Source organism: Salminus brasiliensis, chromosome 17 (assembly GCF_030463535.1).
Source record: "Salminus brasiliensis chromosome 17, fSalBra1.hap2, whole genome shotgun sequence".
NCBI classification, from domain to species: Eukaryota; Metazoa; Chordata; class Actinopteri; order Characiformes; family Bryconidae; genus Salminus; species Salminus brasiliensis.
In genome coordinates, this window is record NC_132894.1 from 10,811,777 (window position 1) to 10,824,649 (window position 12,873).

Sequence of the window (12,873 nt, forward strand, 5' to 3'; positions counted from 1 at the left end):
GCCGCCTTCAGTTGCTGCTTGTTTGGTGGTCTCTTTGTGCCCTTAGTTTTGTCTTCAGTAAGTAAAAAGCATGCTTAATTGGCTTGAGATCAGGTGACTGAGTTGGCCATTTAAGAACATTCCATTTCTCTGCCTTCAGCCAAGATGCTGTTGTGTTGCGTTCGCTGTAGGTATTCCTTCTGTACTGTTTTGCAGCAGACTTCAAGCAGAAGGTATAGCTCTATACACTTCAGAGTCTATTCTGACACTTTCCATCAGCAGTCTCATCATCAGTAAACACCGATGACCCAGTTCTATTGGCAGCCATACATGCCTATGCCATTGCCCTGCCTCCGCCCTGTTTGACAGATGAGGCTTCGGATCATAAGCTCTTTCTTTCCTTCTTTATACTCCTGTCTTCTCATCATGCTGGTGCAAGTTAATCAGGGTTTTATCTTTCAGAAGAAGCGTGTTCCAGTACCAGGCAGGCTTTTTGCCATCCGTATTTACATTCCCGAACCATCATTTGATGTTGGACGTTGACAACGATACACCTACCTCCTCAAAAGTGTTCTTTACTTGACTAGCCATGTGAAGGGGTTTTTCTTCACCAAGGAAAGAATTCTATAAACATCCACTTTAGTTGTCTGTCATGGCCTTCCAGGCCTTTTAATGTTACGGAGCTGAGAAGGCATCAAATTGTTGATTTAGCCACTTCTAACATTTCCGTTCTCTTTCTGATAGCTACGTTTTCTCTTATTCAGACTGCTGATAGCCTCCTTCTTAGCATCAGCATTTCTTTGGACTGCGTAGTGATGGTTCCAACAAACAGCTACCAAACTGTCCAATAATTTCTGATGTGAAACTAGAGACAATGGTGGCAATTCCTGAATGGTTAATGAACTATTTTTGTGAACCACCTTGACTGTCAAAATACTTATGCACTCCACTGTGTCTGTAGTCTACCAAGAAGGCTAATCAGCATGTCAGGAACATCAAGCCAGTATCATATAAAGGTTTGAAAGTTTGTTTTTCCCTACTTGTGGAACATATTCTGCTAGGTGGCACAACATGCCAAGAGGGTTAGGTCCCATTACCAAGACCAGAGTTCGGTTTGTGGCAAAACTGACTCCACTATAGCAGTAAGGATGGTTGTGTTCCAGTTGTATGCCATCTTAAATGCACAGAGCTGGGCAGATGAAAAGATGCGATGACACCTCATGTGTCTCAAAGGAAGCGTGTGCATGCCAGACTGGCTGGTGCCGGACAAGGGAGGGAAGGGGGGATTCAAAGAGGTGGTGGAAACTGGTGATGACAACCACTTGGGATATATGGTCAAAAAAGAAATAAATCAGAACAAAGACATCATTACACTTCCTGAAAACTAAGACTAACCAAACTGTCTAAATTACACAAAGAGCATTCAATGAAGACGCTAAGCTGTTAAATCACAGCATGTTCGCAAGCAAAGAAATACATCTGAACTGTATCTGCTGCTTTCGACTGGAAAACAAGACTCTGATGGAAACAGCTTGGTCTGGCAGCCTGCTGATAATAGCCCCATGGAGTGTGTGAGAGATTCCAGCGCAGTGTGCGTGCAAGAGAGCTTTCTCTTTGAGGTTGGTCATGACCTACTGTGAATTAGTCTCGACTGACCGGTGGAGAGCTCTGGTTCAACCCAGTGTGGATTCGGCCTGGACCTGCGGAAAGCGGCTCCGGAGACTCCACCATCAAACACTGATGTTTCACCTGATCAGATGTTTTGACACTCTGTCTGCCATGCTCAACTGTTCTCTCCTGGTAATCCATTTCTTTTCCTCGCACTCGACATGTGTAGATTCTCTGCTTGTCATGCTGGGTGAAATAGCACAGGGTTCTTGGTTCTACCAGCAATTGAAAAACCTCTGCCATACATCACAGCGCACAATAAGCGCATGAGAGGATGTAATGCATGTTGAAAGCCACTGGCTGAAACAGGCAGCGGACAAAGGCGGCCAAGTAAAACATCTAAATATCCAGTGCTGAAGTAAAAGAGCAGGACTGCTCACACTTGATTATGTCTTTTAAATGACTATGACCGTAATTCCCTCCCTGAGAAAGATCAGCACCTACTCTACTTTGTGCACTTTTGGCAATAACATGTATGCTGCGGCGCAAAAATGAAGCTCTTTTCAGGAATGGGATCAACAAATGTCTCTTTGAGGTGCGTTCTGAACGCCCAAAGGCAATTGAGCAAAATTACAACCTACTTTGTACCACAATATAATAGACATGAAAACTGCAATTTTGTGTGGCGCACTATGCAGGGCAAATCATAAGTGTGTTGACCTTCAAGGTGTAGCGCCGCCTGACTCCGGGGAGAGTCCAGCCCCTGGGATTCTGATTCAGACCCAGCTGTGCCACGCGCTGCTCGGGGAGTGCTCAAAAACGCTCAACTAGCACCATTATTTCTCGGGAGAAAAAGACTGTTGCCAAGTAACTTGCCAGCCAATGGAACGGCTGCATGGCCTACCCTGCATGGGGAGAGTCAAGTGCTTAGCATTCTCCTTCAAGCACACGGAGATGCCGGACAATGCTGTGGAAAGGAGTGCACACGAGAGACCTTACTTATTCTTACTAACAAACAGCATTTATGCCAAATAAAAAATAACCAGAGTAGACTTACTTACTCAATGGTTTTATTCTCAAACAAGGTTAGTGTGCAACTCCACAGCTTACAAAGCCTGCCTCAGAAAAGAGTTCCAGTTCTCTGAGAATTCCAACAACTAGATTATGGAAACATGTTAATGCTGGAGTTTTACTGAGAGGTTACTGTAATTACACTGGAAGGAGCAATCAGAAGACCCACCGCAGCTGCAATGAACTTTGCTGAAAGATCTAGCAAGCGCTTTGCCTTCAAACTCATTGGATAATGTTGCTTTGAGGTGTCTCTGATCAAGTCATCTAAAAACAGAGATGTTGCTACATTATTATGGAAATACCACCCAAAAAACAGGATTGCTGGTAATGTGAAGCAAAGCAAAGGAGAGCAAAGGAATGTAGAGCTGAGAGCGTCAGCCAAAGTAAGCAACACTTGCACTCTTAACTACGACCCGAAAGCCTACAGGAATGCAAGGCTTGAAACTGAAGCCCACTCCAAATAGTCGGCTTCTTCACATTTCCAACCGGCTTAAAGCTGCTTACGAGGAGTTAGACGCAACAATCGCGGCTATTACGCGTTTCACGGTGATGCCTGGATTCATTACATTACATTACAATACATTACATTATTCCCCCGTGGAACCGAGACGGGCAGGTGGAATCGGAGTGGGAGGAAAGGAAAGAGGCAGTAGGCTGAATATTGCCTTGTCACGTCCGTGCTTCTTTGATTCACAAGTCGAAAATGACTGTGTTTGAAAAACACTCCCCTTCCCCACGTCGCAGGGCTGATTTCACCGCGCCGGCAGTACTTATCCAGGTGCCACCGCCGCCTAGAAAGCGAGGCTATTGTGGGGGAGGCATATCATAATCTTTCAAATGTCTAGTTCGCATTTGTGAGTCATGGCTAATTTGCTATGCTGTATGAGCAATGTATGAATAAGAGTGCTTTTTAGTTTCCTCTTTTCCACCTGTTTAAAATGGCTGCTGAGAATTCCCATCTGCAAGACAATGCCACTGTCTGGGAACTGTGCAATAGCCTCTGGAATTGTTGAAATATTGCTTATTGTCTGTCACGGAGAAACGCATGTATGAATCTGTGTTTTTTTCCGCCCACTTGTCTACTTGCTGTGTGGTCGGTACTCATCTGTACGAGCATCAGGAACCATCTTGCATGCTTTTTCTTTATTTTTTCCCTTTTTATGGATAGATTGCATTGGGAATCTAGAGCAACGGATAGTCTGCCATATGCTGTTGTCAAGGGAATTCGGTGCTCTGCATTGTTAACAAGTGATTCCAGTTAGTCACAGATTGGTTCAAGGCGTTAATAAAAATACAATGAGAACCTATTTGATACAAGTATGTATTTGAAGAGCTGTACTTGCACAATAAAGGGCATTCTTCTCATGATGGGACTGTTCTACTACCACATTCCTATTGCCTCCTTGTGCTTAGCAGACTTGAGTGATCTCTTGGAAATATGACATACAGATATATGGGGTATTATTTTCCATATAGATTCAACATACCAAGCATTCACACCAATTAGGCCGAACATCCAGTTCAATTCGAAGGTTTTAAAGCATTAACGTAAGAGCTTTATTATATAGTGATTTGAAGCTGCTTGTTTCATCAATTGTCTGCTTTGCCTAGATCAAGTCTCATATTAAGACTATGAAGGTGAAGGTAGGAGAATTGTGATCGTTCCCGAACTGCAGACTGGCTGTCGTAACCACTTATGGCATCATTTTGGATGTTGCATATTATGGCACACACTGTTCGTATAGCACTTGTGCATCCGCCGACATTAATTTACCATGTCTTACAGCACAAAAACGTTGTTCTTAAGCTCAGCAGACCAGGAACGCTGAAATTAATATGTCTCTAGAACAGGCGAGCCCAAAGGGAACCTTCAATTAGCTGTCAAGGAAGAAGAGACAGGGAAAGAAATCTTGCAGGGGAAGAGTTATAACAGATATATTCATAAGCAGCCGCGGTGACAGACACTCGCACAGCACCCCTAAAACCCCCTAAAGTTACTTTAATAACCCGAGAATCACCACAGGGTATAGGAGGCTTTGATTCATTGGGAACATAAAGGCAATAATCTACGACATGAAAAAGGGGAGGCTGTTGTGTGTTGTCAGCACAGAAGGAGAGAGGGATTGGGCTTGAGTGCTGCAGTCTCTTTCTCTCTCTCATGTGCGCTCTCTGTGTCTCTCGCTCCCCCTCTCTTGTGCGGTGTGAAAAATGAAAAGTGACAGCCAGTGTATATTCTACATTACGCTTAATGGTCGCACTTATGATGTGCAGAGCTCGCTTGTTCACATGAGTAATGCGCAGCCCGTTAGCTGCTCCTTGTTGTGTTGAGAAACTGCAGCCAAAGGCTTGGTTAGGGGGGTGGGGGTAGAGGGGGCTGGCAGGCAAAGAGGCTGGAAAAAGGTGCATGGCAAGATCAATGCCTGGGGTAATTTGCGAAGGAGACGTTTGCATCTGTAGGAGTGACACAGGGTCCTTCAGCTGCCGCTGAGTAGATTATCAAGCTCGGAGCTGGCGCTAAGGACGTCTTCTCTGATTAGCGCCTCTTCTCCGCTGCAATGAGGCAGCGTTTTACACACTGATCTTCATCAGGGCTGAAATATAGCTCCCAGGTGGTAATCAGCCGCTAATGGAAAGTGCAACAGGAAACAGAGAGAGTAACAAAAAAAAAACAAAAAAAACGCAGCTTTAACAATTACAGGCTTTTGTTTAGACTGTTTTTTCCCTCTTGGGGGAGGGGAGAGGTGGAGGGTGTCAAAAAGCAAAAGTTCATCCTCTGTACAACTACTTAAATCACAGCGTTACATGTAAAACATGAGCGATCGTGCCGCTGGAATAATGGCAGGGAATATTTAACTGCATGCAGTAATGACACTTTGGAACAATTTCAGCGGCTCTCAGCGAGTCTTTAAGACGCAATGATGATCTATGTCATGAGATCACTGAGTAAAAATGTCTATTCATAGGCTTGGTGTCTAGATATCTGGGTGTCACTTTGGAAGGCTTCATTTACAGTGGGAGAATTTAATAAGACGCCTTGCATCAGGGTCCCTCAACACGCAAGTGTTACCAATTAAGCTTCTGAGGACCACGGGTGGGGGAAGTATGGAAATCTGTATTCATTAGAGGCCGCACACTTAAGACAGCAACGGTATAAAGGAGAAGAAAGAAGTGCGGCAAGCTCAAGCTCCAGCTTTGACCTGCATAACTGGGCCTTTTTCTAAACATGAGTAAAAGCACTGCAATATCATTGGGCTAAATTGCCAATTATCATGATTAGTGTCAAACTAATTTCATTAATGGAGGGAGAAAAATGAGATTAAGCAACAAGCTGCGCAACGCGCGTTTGCCGTCCTGATTCTACAGACTAGATGGCATCGTTACGAGACCTCCATTCAAATGTTTCCAGTGATATCAAATTCAGTCACTAAATACAGCAGTAACACGTAAAATTAAGATGCTTTGAACGATGATTATCTTATTAATCAGTAATTAATTTGGGAATTTGGATTTCGCACATCGTTTATCGTCGTGTACGGGGATTTGATGTCAATCATTGGCACAGATTAGTGTATTCGGTACACTAAGAGGGGGGGGGAGTCAGTAACTCCGTAACTGAACACTGAGGTTAATTAATTTCTTTATCATCATGTTCATCCTCTACAGTGACGATACCGGCCAGCGCGTCCGGGTCAGCCTCTGCGACATTAATCAGGTCAGCTGGACAGAATGAGGTAGTGTGTAAAATCCACAAAAAAGCCTGACCGTGCCGACAGCAGGCCAGCTGACTGAGCCGCGTATTTTCGCTGCCTGCGCTCTCTGCGTGTCTCACATCCCAAACAGCATAGCCAAGTGAGCTCAGGCTTCGTTTGAATGGGTTCCGCACAGGCGCCGCTCACTCGCTCGCCCGCGCGGGTAAGTCAGCAAATTCTCCCACACCTTCAGGCTATATCTAGCTCACGCTGAGAGAGGAGGGAAAAAATCTGTTCCCAGACATCAGAGAGATTTGGTCCAAACGCTTGGAGTCCACTGGCGATGCTCCATCAATACTCTGGACTGCTGAAGCCGCACAGGAAGGTTTTCATAAGAAGAGCTTCGAAATGGTCATACCAGTCTGGAGAACCGGGCGAATTTAGGGTCGTTTACCGAAGCTCTCTAGAAAGGGTGGACTGTATGAAAGCTCAGCGTTTGATAAAACATTCAGAGCTCGTTTCAGCTCCACCTGCCTGGCAGTTTAAATGGTGGAACGGGTCTACCCTATAACAACCCCGCAAACAACATACGACAAGCCATTGCCACCGGTCTAACAGCAAACAATGCATTATGCAGCACGCCGTTTTCTTAGCAGTGGTGTCATTCATACATTTATGAATGACAAGCGTAGTGGAACAGCAGATTCAGGAAGAATTTGTTCCACCTGTGAGATATCTGATTCCGTGGGTGGAAGACCAAGAGCATGCAGCATAATATCGAGCAAAAAAAAAACACTTTGCTTCAACAGAAAGTGGGCCCATCATCTCAGTTAGCGGATCGCTGAGACTGAGTTAACTGCAGAGGCGGTAATAAATAAAAACATACGAGTAGGGCCATAAAAATCATTGCACATTAGATTCAAGTGCATTAAACTTTATTTATTATGTTCGAATCCATCATAAACTGCAGGATCTCACAGTTCATCAGCACTGATTACAGAAGAACTGAAAGCCTGTAAAGCGAATGGAGATGGATGGAATTGGACTGTACTGTCTGCCGCTCATCATGGCTGGTATGTCAATTTCTTTACTGTGAGTCTTTCCAAAGTATCTCCATCATTAGTTAAATTACAACTCCTAATCTTGACCAATCTCATATCACGTAGAGAGGCACAGAGTTGGGAAAGGGCAAAGACTTCTAATAGACTATAATGGTAAAACAACTCAACATGCTTGGTTAACAGATGCACATAATGGCTAGCATCGCATAAGAGGTGGGCAGAGATTGAGGGCCATCCTACCCACTACCTGACCATTGCTGTGGCATCACTGGTAAGGACAGGGCCAATGTTGAAATGGCTGCACCACACAGGAGCCCCCAAAAGTTCTTTTTTGTATAGTATACAGCTACTCAGTCCATTGTTTTAAGTATAGGTAAGCTAGTATAATCAATCCAATTTGGGAAAGACCTTCTAGGCTGCCAATTACTTTACTACAGTAGTTCAAAAAATACTTTATTTTTAACATAATTCTTGATGTGCAAAATAGTCTATTGCTTTTTCTCAGCTTTGAACATGCTGTTACACTTACAGCCAAGAGTGTAACAGCAGCACACATTTTAGAAATGGCAAGGTTAACTGGGTTCTGATGAAAGGTGGCAGCTGGGCTGCTTTCTTTTTCCGCTTAAAAATCGTTCCACTCTCCAGACTTCTTGATAACTGGGGGTGGGCAATCGCTCAACTCCTTAAAAATATTATATTGTGAAATGTACAGATATTCTTATGATGCATATCAAGACAAACTACATTTATACTGACAGATTTTAACCCCTTAACAGTCCAATGTTTATTACACACTAAGGGGTACTATTCAGTAACTACAGGGACTTCAGTACAAACTGGCAGGGCTATTCTCTGCTAATAGAAGTTTGTAATAACACTTTGGCCGTCCAGCAGATCATAGGCTTTTTAAGGACTTTTAATATCAGGAGAATGATAAAACACCTTCATATTACCCACCTCTACTGGCAATTAGCAACTTCTGCAAAGGGGGCTTATCGCAGGTTGTGTATAATGTTAGCCTATGTCACCTCTGTACAATAACAAGAAAACTCAGCCTTAAGAAAGGATAAGAATCAGATTAAGGGAGTTGACTCAGATCCTTCCAATCAGATGGGGACATGCCCAGCCCATAACAAAACAACACCATGGAAACACTAGTGCAATTGTGTGTTTTTATCTGCCTGATCCCACATTCGCACTATGCTCATTCTCTTGTGCAACGCTGGTTTCATCAAACAGGAGTTTGCCTGAACAGAACTGTAGTGCTGTGCTGATTAAATCCGCGCCAGGGCAGTCGCCAAGCTCCAGCAGCCCGGACTCAGACTATAGGGGAGGGCCCAGACGTGAATCTCAAAGCGCCTCGGCGCTGTTTGTCTCCTGGCATGTGCGGGAGAGGGGGAAGTGTTTACAGTGGAGCCGAGGTGCACTATCAGCCGCTGCAGAGACGGTCACCCACATGCATAGGTACACAGTGCTTGCCGGGAGAAACAACACAGATAATTTTCCACACCGTTACATCCCCGGTCTTCTCCTGGATGCAGCGCCTTTAGTGTATGGGTGTGAGAATGTGTGTGTGTGTGTGTGTGTGTGTGTGTGTACGTGCGGCTGTGACAAACACAGCTATCTTTACCGTTTTCCACACCTTGATCCCTTATCCCACATTACCAGGGCCCTCCTGTATTAGGATGTTTCCCCAATTACAAAGCACAGAAGCATGGATGGCTGCGGCCTGATCCTCCCTCTCCACGGCCCATTTTTTCCCCCCAGCTTTCTTTCTGATTCTTCGAATCCTGCTCTCTTCCTCTGCCCCTCTTCATTCATGAACCGCTGCCTCTATAGTCGGCTATACTGTCGGGATCACGTCTTAACAAAAGGTAGAGGTAAAGCTGGTAATCCAAGCAGCTGTCGCAAAGCACAGACGTGTAAATGCAAGGCTCCCAGAAGGTAAAGCTAACCTTTCTGATGTTTCAATTCACTGCAGCGCAACAACAATGGCTACAAAGTGGAGCTGCAACAACTAAACGACATTGTCGATAAGGCTGATATTTAAGGTGCGGAGGAATGTGTTTATTTAGTATTTTACGTTACTCTCTGATATATCTGGTATTAAAAGTAAGTGTGCGGCTTTGGTTGGGGTGAAAAATGTCCAGGCGTGGTTTTATGCTTCAATTTACAACCCTGTTATTTTGCCTCAGAATGAAACAAGCTGCTTTTCCCCTAATGGTGGGCTTGTTAGGAAAGTAGATAAGCTTCTACTTAATTCTCCAAGTTTGGCTTCCCCGAGTCTTACCCCTTTCCCCTCTGATGTGCAATTAGTTCCCGTTTGGTTTAGCTGAGGAAACAGAGTTTGCTTGAGAGGGAGTGGACGATGGAGAGAAGTGTTGGTAAAAGCTCACGACTAGCGTTAGCTTTCAGCCTAGTGCAGGCTGCGGTTGCCTTTCCTGGCTTCGCGCTGTCGCACATTCTTCATCCTTGAAGAGGAATGAGGCCTAATTCATGTATTCATGTAGAAACCTGTACTCCCAGAACTAGCGAGTCTGGAGGTGATCTACTGTATCAGCAACACCATATTCCCTCTTTTTTGACTAGGGTTTTGACCAAGGCTTTCTCTAGTGGGTTGGATGTGTGTAAATTTTAGGGGGTGTAAATGTAACGAGTCAACACTTATGAAACAGTTTTGGGGTTTTAGAATTAACCAGTTTTAACCCCAGTTTGGTTAGGTTGGGTCAAAATGTTGGACAGTCGTTTGCAGCTGTAGTGCAAAGTACCTCTGGACAAAGTGCCAGTAGGCCTAAAACCGATCGCATGATCACACATCCACAAGTTCCTATCAGTATCCCTACCCTACGTCACTCTAATAAGAACAACAGATAGCATGTTGTCCATGATTCATGAATTTAGGCTACTTCTTAAGATTGTAAACCATTTATAACTGCTGCACCAAAGGTCTATAAATATCACACGTCTGCGTTTTGGTCTCCTCATTGTAATGCTGCAACTACATCCCTGGAAGTTTCCGCACCGGCAAAGAAGCAACTTCAAACAATGTGCTCATGGGTGAGGAGAGGTGAAAAGCTGGAGTGAGTAGTCCCACTCTGTGCATACTGATTTCTCAATTCCTATGGGGCGACAGTGGAGCCCAGCTGTATATGGGACTTACGGTTACAGTAATATCCAGCTATATAGCAGAGTATGACCCTGCATCAGACCTCAGTTAGACTCCATTCTGCCAGCACTGTGTCCAGACAATACATCTGAACCAAAAAAAAAGAAATAGTCTGCAGTCTTGATAATCTGTGTAAAGTTGCCTGACTTCCATGCCCCAGAGAAGTCTTTCTGGAGCATTACCAGCGCCTTAGCGCTGAGGGCGAGTCAGGATTATGGTAATTACAGCTATTATATTTTCAATGTAAAGAATATCTGACACGTAGTCCAGTGCGGGGCCCTCATCTCAGCTCTTGACAGCTAAATTAAAAACATGCTGCGCTGCCATGACCTTTGAGATTGATCCCTCTTTTCTGTCCTCTCGCACCACCTGCAACCACAGGGCGCGACGGTAGTGAGAACTGTTTGTTTAAGGGCTGATAGTCAATGGGGACTCGGTGCCGTCGGGAAGGATCTATTGTTGCACCAAGCAGCCTGTGTACCTGTCCAGACAGGTATATCTCCACCGATGGCTCCACTGAGGGCAGATCCTTCTCTCTCTCCGAGGGAGAGAAGCTGGTTACACCGGCCCCCCTGAGCACGAGCATGGGGGAGGCTGGGAGCGTCTAAAGAAAATCCCCTGACACAGATCTCGTATGATATGCTAACCGAGCCTGTGATGTTGTTTACCGCCGAGCAGCGTGGCGAGCTTCCGGGACACTTCAAACACATATTAAAAACTAAAATTAAAAATCACTCACCCGTGACATTTGACACACAGAACAGGGGTAATACTGGAGGAATGCCATCGCGCTCTGCCATTGTTCACAACGCGCCTGTGATTTGAAATAACAATCCTGGCTGTCTGAATCGGAATGCTTACCAGGGATGTGAAATTGGAATCAGAATCGGAAATCGATTGGAACGCACATTCCAAGGAAGAAAAGCAACTATGGTTTTGACTTTTGCTTTTCTTTACTCCCCCTTTGTCAAGCAAAATAATGCAGTTTCACTGTCAGCAGGGATGAACCACTGCCTGTGCTATTGCTCCACAAACAGCGAGGGAGAAAGAAAGAAAGATAGAAAAAAAGAAAGAAAGAAAAGAAGTGGTGCACACTGAATTCTCAATGCCTCTTCCCAATCACAAGATCCCACTGTAACCCCCACTTCCACTGCCAAAATCCAATCTAATCTACAGAGGAAAAAGGGAAAACTCACAAGAGAGGCAGAAGAACAGTTCGAGAGAGGTTCGGAAACGACTTAAAAATAATTAGATCAGCAAAATGCAACAGAAAATCAGTGCACTGTGTGGACATCCACTGGGGGAGGGAGGGTTGTAGCAGCTCAGGGTACACTTTTAAGAGTAAGGGTGCTACAAAGAAGTGCTGGGCGATATATGAAAGACCTCAAATCAAAATTCACGATTAATTGAACATTTTACCTCAATTAGGATGAGCGGATGCTTATATAAGCCGCTCGAGTTGCTGAGTTGGCTCGATGTTCGAGTTCTCCTCCAGAGGTTCTGAATATCGTTTGTGATCGTTTTTTTCACTATTGGTTTCATAAAGCACCATTTTTTAAAGAAGTTGTGAGTAAGAAGAACCTTTAAATCAGTTAAAACACTGACTTCTTTAAACCTTTAAAACATTTACACGTCTTTTAAAAAATGATTCATTATGGAACGAAAAATGGTTCTTCTATGGCATTGCCTACAGAACTGTTTACAGTGCTTAGTGTTGCTTGTTGTATTAGCATGGTAGCTAGCAACTTCGCTAGCTAGCAATTTAAGTTAAGGCCTTTGGAATATGGAAGGCCGACTAGCAGGAGTGCAGCAATACTCGGCTGAGGATTCACGATTTACTATTCTCAGTAATACAATTTGGATATAAACAAATGAAGACTATCCATGCTGCTGCACAGTCTACTAATGAGACTAGAGCTGGGAGCTAGAGAGGGAGGAGGAGTGCAGCGCATGACTGGAGTAGATTGTTGGTGTAGGTTTGTGCTGGCAGGTTTGCAAACTGTAGCGTTCCAAACAACGCTGCTGCATGAAATATCATAATTACTATAAAGCCTCATAAGGCACAGAGTCACGTTTTTGCACTGCAATATCTCAATCTTTTGATACACGGTTACTCCCTGACTGGCCAGCTAATTTTGTCCTTAAGGTTCTTTGCTAATTGGCTACCTTATTACATTTTAAGGGTAGAAAGAGCCCCTCAGAATCATATTTAGGTAAAGATACAGTTACTGGAGTATAATTGAGCTGTTTATTGAACAAATACTCAAGTTACTTTGTTGTACGTCTACAGCAGAGGTGT

General features: G+C 44.3%; 1 protein-coding gene across 24 annotated transcripts in view; it reads right to left on the minus strand.

Annotated features, from left to right (window-relative positions):
• adgrl2a (adhesion G protein-coupled receptor L2a) overlaps positions 1-12,873 on the minus strand; it is a 98,840-nt gene that overhangs the window by 32,173 nt on the left and 53,794 nt on the right. The window lies entirely within an intron of this gene.